The sequence below is a fragment of the Myodes glareolus genome, chromosome 1, assembly GCF_982192425.1.
Source record: "Myodes glareolus chromosome 1, mMyoGla1.1, whole genome shotgun sequence".
NCBI classification, from domain to species: domain Eukaryota; kingdom Metazoa; phylum Chordata; class Mammalia; order Rodentia; family Cricetidae; genus Myodes; species Myodes glareolus.
The window spans coordinates 14,578,729-14,586,434 of NC_142026.1; the positions used below are offsets into that span (position 1 = coordinate 14,578,729).

General features: G+C 43.4%; 1 pseudogene across 1 annotated transcript; it reads left to right on the forward strand.

Moving 5' to 3' along the window:
- Window positions 1-1,860: 1,860 nt before the first annotated feature.
- On the forward strand, window positions 1,861-4,302 carry LOC148123258 (U6 snRNA-associated Sm-like protein LSm8 pseudogene; annotated as a pseudogene). Its single transcript, XR_015737411.1, has 2 exons — window positions 1,861-2,609; window positions 3,054-4,302. The product of XR_015737411.1 is annotated as a U6 snRNA-associated Sm-like protein LSm8 pseudogene (transcript).
- Window positions 4,303-7,706: the final 3,404 nt, after the last annotated feature.

Here is a 7,706-nt window from a genome sequence, read left to right on the forward strand (position 1 = left end):
GCCACATGTGGAAAAACCATGTTTGTCCATAGAGGCCCATGAATAACAACAGTGAGAGTGAACTCACCCCTCTTATTAGACCTAGGAGGAGCACAAAAATTCATTCCAAGAACAACCATGTTATGGCGGAACAGAGGTTACAAGACCTTAGAGTTTTCTCACAAGCTCTCAGAAATCTTCTCACACAGCTCTGTTCATGGACAGTGTTCCAGCAATACCTTTTTCATACCCTTGAGAGTAAAAGACAGCAAAAACACCTTTTTATCATACAAGATTCTGTGGACCAACCCCCGTTACATGCAGAGGGGCATAAACCATGAAGTTACTTCAAGCAAGGACTTCGTAAAGTTGGCTCATTCGCCTCATTTTACTCCTCAACTTGATAACACTGCCAAATAAAATTCTACATGCCCAGTGTGGAAATGTGTGGACGTTTAATGGGTTCCATTTTGGAAACAAGTCAATATATTACTGAAACAGAGCACATTAATGGCAAACAGTTAGCAGTAAATTACATTGACTTCACCCAAAGCCTGCTCGTCCCTCTGAAGGTACACTTAAATCCTGGCTTCTCTGTGGAAAACCTCCCAGACACATCCAGTCTGAAGGGCCCACTCAGTTCTCCTCACCGTCAAGGAACCTAATATTCGTAACTAGCTGCCGGCAGTCTGAGAGTATCATTATACTGTTGCCTTGAGATCATTTCCCATCTCAAATAGTGTTTCACTTCCTTGTCCCTACATCTAACCTACAAACACACTCTCCCCTCTCAAGGGACTCTACCTACAACCCATTGTATTCCCTTCTCACACTTTCTTACCATTAAAGCACAGTTTTTGCAGTGTGACATAAAAGAGGAGGAGACAGAGTAGGGCACCCTGGTTAACTTTTCCTTCAGTGAATTCACTCTGAAAACAGGAGAAAGATGCAAAGGTAAAACGAAGACAAGGAGTCGCCGAGAGAAATCAGCAGCATCAGGATGTGAAGGGGCCGGTTCAATAACAGGGTGCCTGTAAGTATCGATCGATACAAAGTGATACATTCTATAGCTGTTATAGTATTTATTATAATTAGATCTTATTGTGCTTCTACATATCTGCATGTGACAGATATTTATAGCAATTTTCATTCCTTCAGTCTTTAAATACTTGGCAAGCATCTGAAAATGTGTCGTTGCTGAACTTAGGTCCCAGGCGACTTTATGAGCACACCTGTAGGGGTGCGGATAGACAAACAGCTGCAAACTGTGGTGGACCTAAAAATACCCACGGGGAGTTAAACTAGAGACCAGAAGGCAGGAAATTACTTTAGCCAAGGTGTCCAGGTGTCGTTCTCAGAAGGCAGCTACCAGTGGGCGGAAGAAGGAAGACCCAGGGCTGTGGAAAGCAGTCCTAAGGCAACCAAGGCTAACTACAAATCTTTGAGCTGCGACTCGGTGCATACGGAGACAAGTGGTTCAGAAGGAATGACATGCAATTTCTATCACAGTGCTAAGATCAAACCCAGGGCTACATAGTTATTTGAGACAAGGTCTCACTGAGTATTCTAAGTTGGCTTCCTCCTCCCACCTCAGCTTCCCAAGTGCTAGGATTACAGGAATGTGCTACCATGTCTGGTGCCATGCGCAGTCTCTCTACGACAGCAGAAAACTAGCTTACTCCTAGGACAGATTCCCTGTATGCTATAATGTTATCCAGGTAAAGAGAGAGGAAGGGACCAATCCCAGTGCTCACAGCAACATCCCACCAGGTGCTTTCACGCTGAAGGCTATGCAGTGACCACCTTGGCTACTTGCGCATGCTTCCTTACGCGTGCGTCCTTACGCGTGCGTCCCACCTTTGGTGTGAGCATGATCTGCGCTGGTCATCCACTGACACTGTTATTTGAAGCCAATTTTCCTTTTAGGCACAAAACACTACCAAAATGAACTGTGAGCATTATATTCACCTTTGCTTAATTTTTATATTGACTCCAGGAGGCTCAACCTTTAATAACAGGAAGAAACGATGAAACTTGAGAGGTTGTTCAAATAATCTGCTGTCATTGACCTTATTCTTTCTGGAATGCTGGCTGACGACAGATTCATACATCTTCTTCAGACTGCTGGCTTCACGATCAAACGTTTTAAATGGACTATTTCTAAAGGAAAGGAGAGTGTTACGTTTTCCTCTTCTATCTCCTTTGTTCTGGTCTTTGAAGCCTGGAATCTGGCTGGGCAAAACTCTCCTTATCTGGAAGAGCAGAGCCTGCCAGGGGTCAAAGACAGCTCAAGACCTGGCAGGCAGCTGAGTGGAAGTCTACAGGCTGTTTCGGTGCTAGCTGCTACGTGTAGCTCGGAGGAAGCTGGGTATCTGGCTCCAGTATCCACAATTAGGGATTGGATGGAAAGAGGCAGGGAAAATACAGTAAGCCTCAAGCATAGGAGAGTTCAAACATGGGAAACTATCAGGGAAGGGCTTAAACACAAAAACAAAGTTTTGGAATTGCAACAGAAGGCCACCGACAAGAAAAGTAACAAAAGATAGCCCAGGGTGCTGAGTTGAAGTCAAATCCTGGACTATTATTCAGTTGGAAACATCCGATCAGTGTATTGAAAAGGAACCACTCTGGTGAGTAACTGGATTCTCCTATCAGCAGCTCTGTTTCCCTCTCCTCTCAGCTGGAGCCACCAACTCCTTCCTCCCTGTAAGCTACGAAAGCCAACATCTTTCATCCCATAACCTCTAGCCCAATAGCCAACCAGCTTTTTCTGTAGTCCTCCAACCCACTACCCATGACCTCCCCAGATCAATCCCCCACCACTCGCACATTATACCTGTCCATCACCTTTACTCTAGAGTCGCCTGTGTGGTCCTTGTTGCAAATGCAACCTTAGCTGTAGGTTATGGCTAACAACCAGTTAATACGCACGTGCGCGTGCACACACACACACACACACACACACTCATGGGCGCACACACACATCTCACTACAGTGTATATCCTTATATATTGTGTTTATATCCTTATAGAAGGGTGACTCTTAATGCTAGTCAACGAAGCCTCTCTCTGCAGAGAACAGCAGGTAACACAGAGATTCACGACTGCCCAGGATGCTGAGAAGAAGTGAAGGATGAGAGCTTGGTTTCTAAAGAAGTCAATTATGCTATCACGTTCTAAGACTCGGACAATGATACAGAAGAGGGGACAGAAAACTTGCAATGGCTGAAAGACGGGGGAAGGACAGTAGGTTCTGTTTTCTAGATATGACATAGCTGACAAAACCACAAACTCACAGCATCGGGGTCTACTTTCATTTGAGCTGCACAGAGCCGGGGCCCTCTCAACAGTCAGTCATGGATGGCGACAGGGCACACAGGGCCATACTGCTTACTGATGAACTAGCAGCTCATGTGGACACTGAAGGGAGGGAGCCATTGCTTTTTGGTGGGAACCCACCGGTGCAATCACCAGGCTGCAATGGATAGTTCCAGTCCCATGCTACATGGATGTCCCTGGTCACACCCAGAAGGACAAAAAGAAACAAAAAGGCATGAATGTGGTATCCACGAGCGGGCGCGAACCGGGACGTGTTTTGGGGCGGGCGGCGTCTCGTCTCCTTGTTGCCGCTTCGGCTCTTATTCCAGGGACCTCCGGGCCCAGCATCACGACGTCTGCCTTGGAGAACTACATCAACCGAACTGTTGCTGTTATCACTTCTGATGGGAGAATGATGGTGGGAACATTAAAAGGTTTTGACCAGACCATTAATTTGATTTTGGACGAAAGCCACGAGAGGGTGTTCAGTTCTTTGCAAGGAGTCGAACAAGTCGTATTAGGATTATACACTGACTGTGAGAGGTGACAACGTAGCGGTCATTGGAGAAATTGACTAGAGGAGACGGACTCTGCGCTTGACTTGGGGAACATCCGAGCAGAACCTCTGAACTCGGTCGCACACTGAAGACTGAGTGCTTAGATGTCTGTAAATCCTGTATAGAAACTGCTTGTCCTGAAGATGATGTTGAGATTTTTTTTATGAATGTGTAATTGTGGATTTTGACCTTGTGTTGGTTCACTGTAATATGTAAATTTAAATATTTCTACATTTTTATTGGGAAACATTGCCTAAATTAATAAATGTGGTTGCCTGGTTTATTTTTCTACTAAATGATATAAAACTCTAAGGATCATTTTGAAAACTTAGCAAATACCATTGCTTTTGGTAATTTAATATTTATGGAAAATTGACTGTAAAGAGTACTTGGGCTATTATTATAACTTATACATGCAAATAGTAGTAATAAAAGAGTCACATTTCCTACCTTTTTTAAAGAAAATAACTAAACAGTAAATTGTCTTCTACAAGTACCTGAGTCATACCTGAGATGTTTATCCCACTGCTCTGTAGATCTACGGTGGTTGAAAAACTCGATCCTAAGGTCTAAGCGACGTGAATATACAGTTTGGTTGAGTAATGAAAAACTTGCAAACTTAAGTTGCAACGAAAATGAATAGGAGTGACCAGGAGGATGTCGATAAATCTTTAGATGCCCAGTAAGGTCCCAGAATTCAGTATCTGAAAACAGATTCTGCGTATCTTAAATACTGTTGTACTGCTAAATCTTTTTAAAAAGCATGGGGAATATCTGCCATTAAAGGAGTTTTGTTCAGTGTGGGTATTGACTTCAGTCCAGGGCAGCGCTCTGCTGTGTCTCTCCATTCACTCGTTCCATTGAGCTCCTTTCATAAAGTTGTCTGAAAGAATTCATGGAAGCAGTGGTGTAGGTCATGATTTCATAGTATACGCACTTACAGTTTTATGTGTGGGCCAAAATGGGTATCTTTGGATAGAATAGAAAATGTGTATTTTCTTGTAATTCAAATAAAATCAGTCTTTTTTTTTTAAACAAAAAAAACAGTCTTTTTTTTAAACAAAAAAAAAGTCTTTTTTTGTTTAAAAAAAAGACATGAATGTGAAAAAGAGATTAGTAAAGAAAGGGAAGTTGAGCAGGGAGGAAGAAAGACGAGAAGGTGGGAGTGGGAGCAAGCCAAGTGCATTAGATACAAGTATGAAATTATCAAAGATAAATTCAATTAATAAAAAGCATGAAAAAGTTGATGATCAGTGGTGCAAATTATATAAAAATATCAGTTGTGAAAATGGTTGAAATCTAAACAAATCTTAATTAAAAAAAAAAAAACAAAGAAAAGTAAAGTAATGTAGCTATGTGATTGCCAAGCTCAGGTTTATGTGACAGTTTCCTAAGGAGAAAATAGAAATTCTAGATCTCAAGACCCAGTACACCTGGTCCAGGGCCTTTTAGGGGCGGGGCCCACATCCATGGTTTTAACAAGCTCCTGCGATCCCTAAGCACAGTAGGTTTGCAGACTCTGCTCTGACCCATCTCTAATGCAATATCAGCCCTTTGTGGGTCCCTAGAGACCTGCTGTCCTCTCGTCCTAGCTTTCCCAGATTGTTTTAGTGCTGACTTTAGCTGCCAACAGTTCAGAGCAGATGCTCTCAACCTTCCTGATGCTGCGACCCTTTAATATAGTCCCGCGTGGTGTGGTGACCCCAACCAGACAATTATTTTTATTGCTACTTCATAACTGTGATTTTGTTACTGCTATGAATCATAGTGTAAATATCTGTGTTTTCTGATGGTCTCAGGTGATCCCTGCTAAAGGGTTGTTCGAAACCTCTACAAATGGGTTGTGACCCACAGGTTTGGAGGAAACGTCGGATAAGATGAGCAAAGAGTATGACAGAGACAACCAAAATCAAGGCTCTATGAGCAGAGAATGGTGGTTCACATTGTAACCCCAGCACTGGGGAGGCCGGAGCAGGAAGACAAGTCTGGGCTACGTGTGAGGCTGACTCAAAACTAAAGCAAAATAGAAAACAAATGTGTGAATCCAACGTTAAGTAAAAACCCAGCCAGTCTTTTTCCTAGACCATAGGAAGTAGTGCTCTCTTAAAATTTTTACCATTAAACACACTGAACAAACTTTTAAAAGTTTGTGCTTTTTTGTTCATGGCTAAGAAGGTATGAAATATTATCTTTGAAATGTATTTTCTTGGGTCCCTGTGGCTATTTATTATTCAAGATAGCATCACATAGAACAAATGGGAAAGAGTTGATTGTAAAAAATTATCTGTGAGAGCCCTACTGGGAAGAAAAATCCATGTTAAGGAAAATGTAAAGAGTTTAGAGTTCATGAAGAATCAACTAAAAATAATGTTCAGAACAAAATGTATCAGGAGATAATAAAAGTTTACAACCACATGTAATACTCAAAACAAATGGAAAGACTCAATATAAGTATGCTTTTTATTCTTGCTTTAAACAGTATCAGGACCTCTGAGCTCTGTGACAGCCAGGCCCCCAACCCCTGGCATGATCAACCATCTAGGACCTCTGCAGAGGACTTCTCCCTTCACGCACCCTGCTTTCTGAGTTATCAAAACACATTAGCACATCTGTATGGTCAAGCCAAGCAGTGGACTTAGTTTAAGAGTCCAGGCTTCACCAGTCTCCTACATATGGAGGGCTTAGTTTGGTTCCACTTAGGTCCAGAGCTGTCAATCTAGAGTTCGTGAGTTTCCACAAGTTTGGTTCAGCTGTCTCTGTAGATGTCTCCATCATGATCTTGACCTCCCTTGCTCGTATATTCCCTTCTCCCTCTCTTCGACTGGATTCCCATGGATTCCCAGAGCTCGACCTGGTGCTTGGCTGTGGATCTCTGCATCGGGTTCCATCAGTTACTGGGTGGAGGCTATAGCTTCTCTGGAGCAGAAAAGAATATATATGCAGACAGTGATAGAGAAATCGATCAAGTCTTGAGCCCCTGGTACCTCATCTTCGCTATCTTTAACATCCAGAATTCCTGAATCCTGTTCAGACTTTGGGCTTCTGCTCTCCGTCTCTGCATCAAAGATTGCATAAACATCTTTCTTAGATTTTTCCCTTGCTACCTAGCTTTGCAACATTGTTGCAAGACCATGTTATCCTGGTGTCTTTGCTGTTGGGCTTGCTTCATGGCTGTCTCCAATTTTGTTTGAATGTTTGCAGGTGCTCTCCAGAAAGTCTTTGAGATCAGACATAGAAACATTCCTTATCTCTTCGCAAAGCATGGGATCTTCTTCCCCCATCACCTTGCAGAATCAATAGTGGCTCACTTGAGACAGATAGGTGTGTTCCAGATGCTCCAGGGTCTTCTGTGCAGGATACTGCCTTTGGTTCTCATCTGGTCCCTCAGTGTGCTATACATCTCTGGGACTGAAAGGCACAGCATTAACTTAGCAACAGCGGCAGAACTATTCCCCTGTAGTGGTCGGCACTGCTTCAGCTCTCCCATGGCTCCTGCCGGTCCTCACCCTCATGCTGCAGTCTTCTATTAGCATCTGTCACTTGGCTTTTGAGTTTCTGGGCTTCCCCTCGTCCTCTCGGCAGTTCTGTAATAGAGTCTGCAAAGACCTGGTAGCGAAAGCTCCACATTTTCTCAATTTCTCGGTCATGATTTCAGATGCGAGTTTCTAGCTTCTCCATGACTCGTCCATGTTCCTCACCATCATAAACAGACTCGGTAAGTGAGCAAACAGACACCAGGCAGCTACCATGACTCGCTCACTGTATGCAGTAGGTGCTAAAAACAAGGAATCTGTAGCCTCCAGAGCGTGGGCCCAATACAGGCGGTGTCTGTGCTCTCGATCTCCCTCAGCAC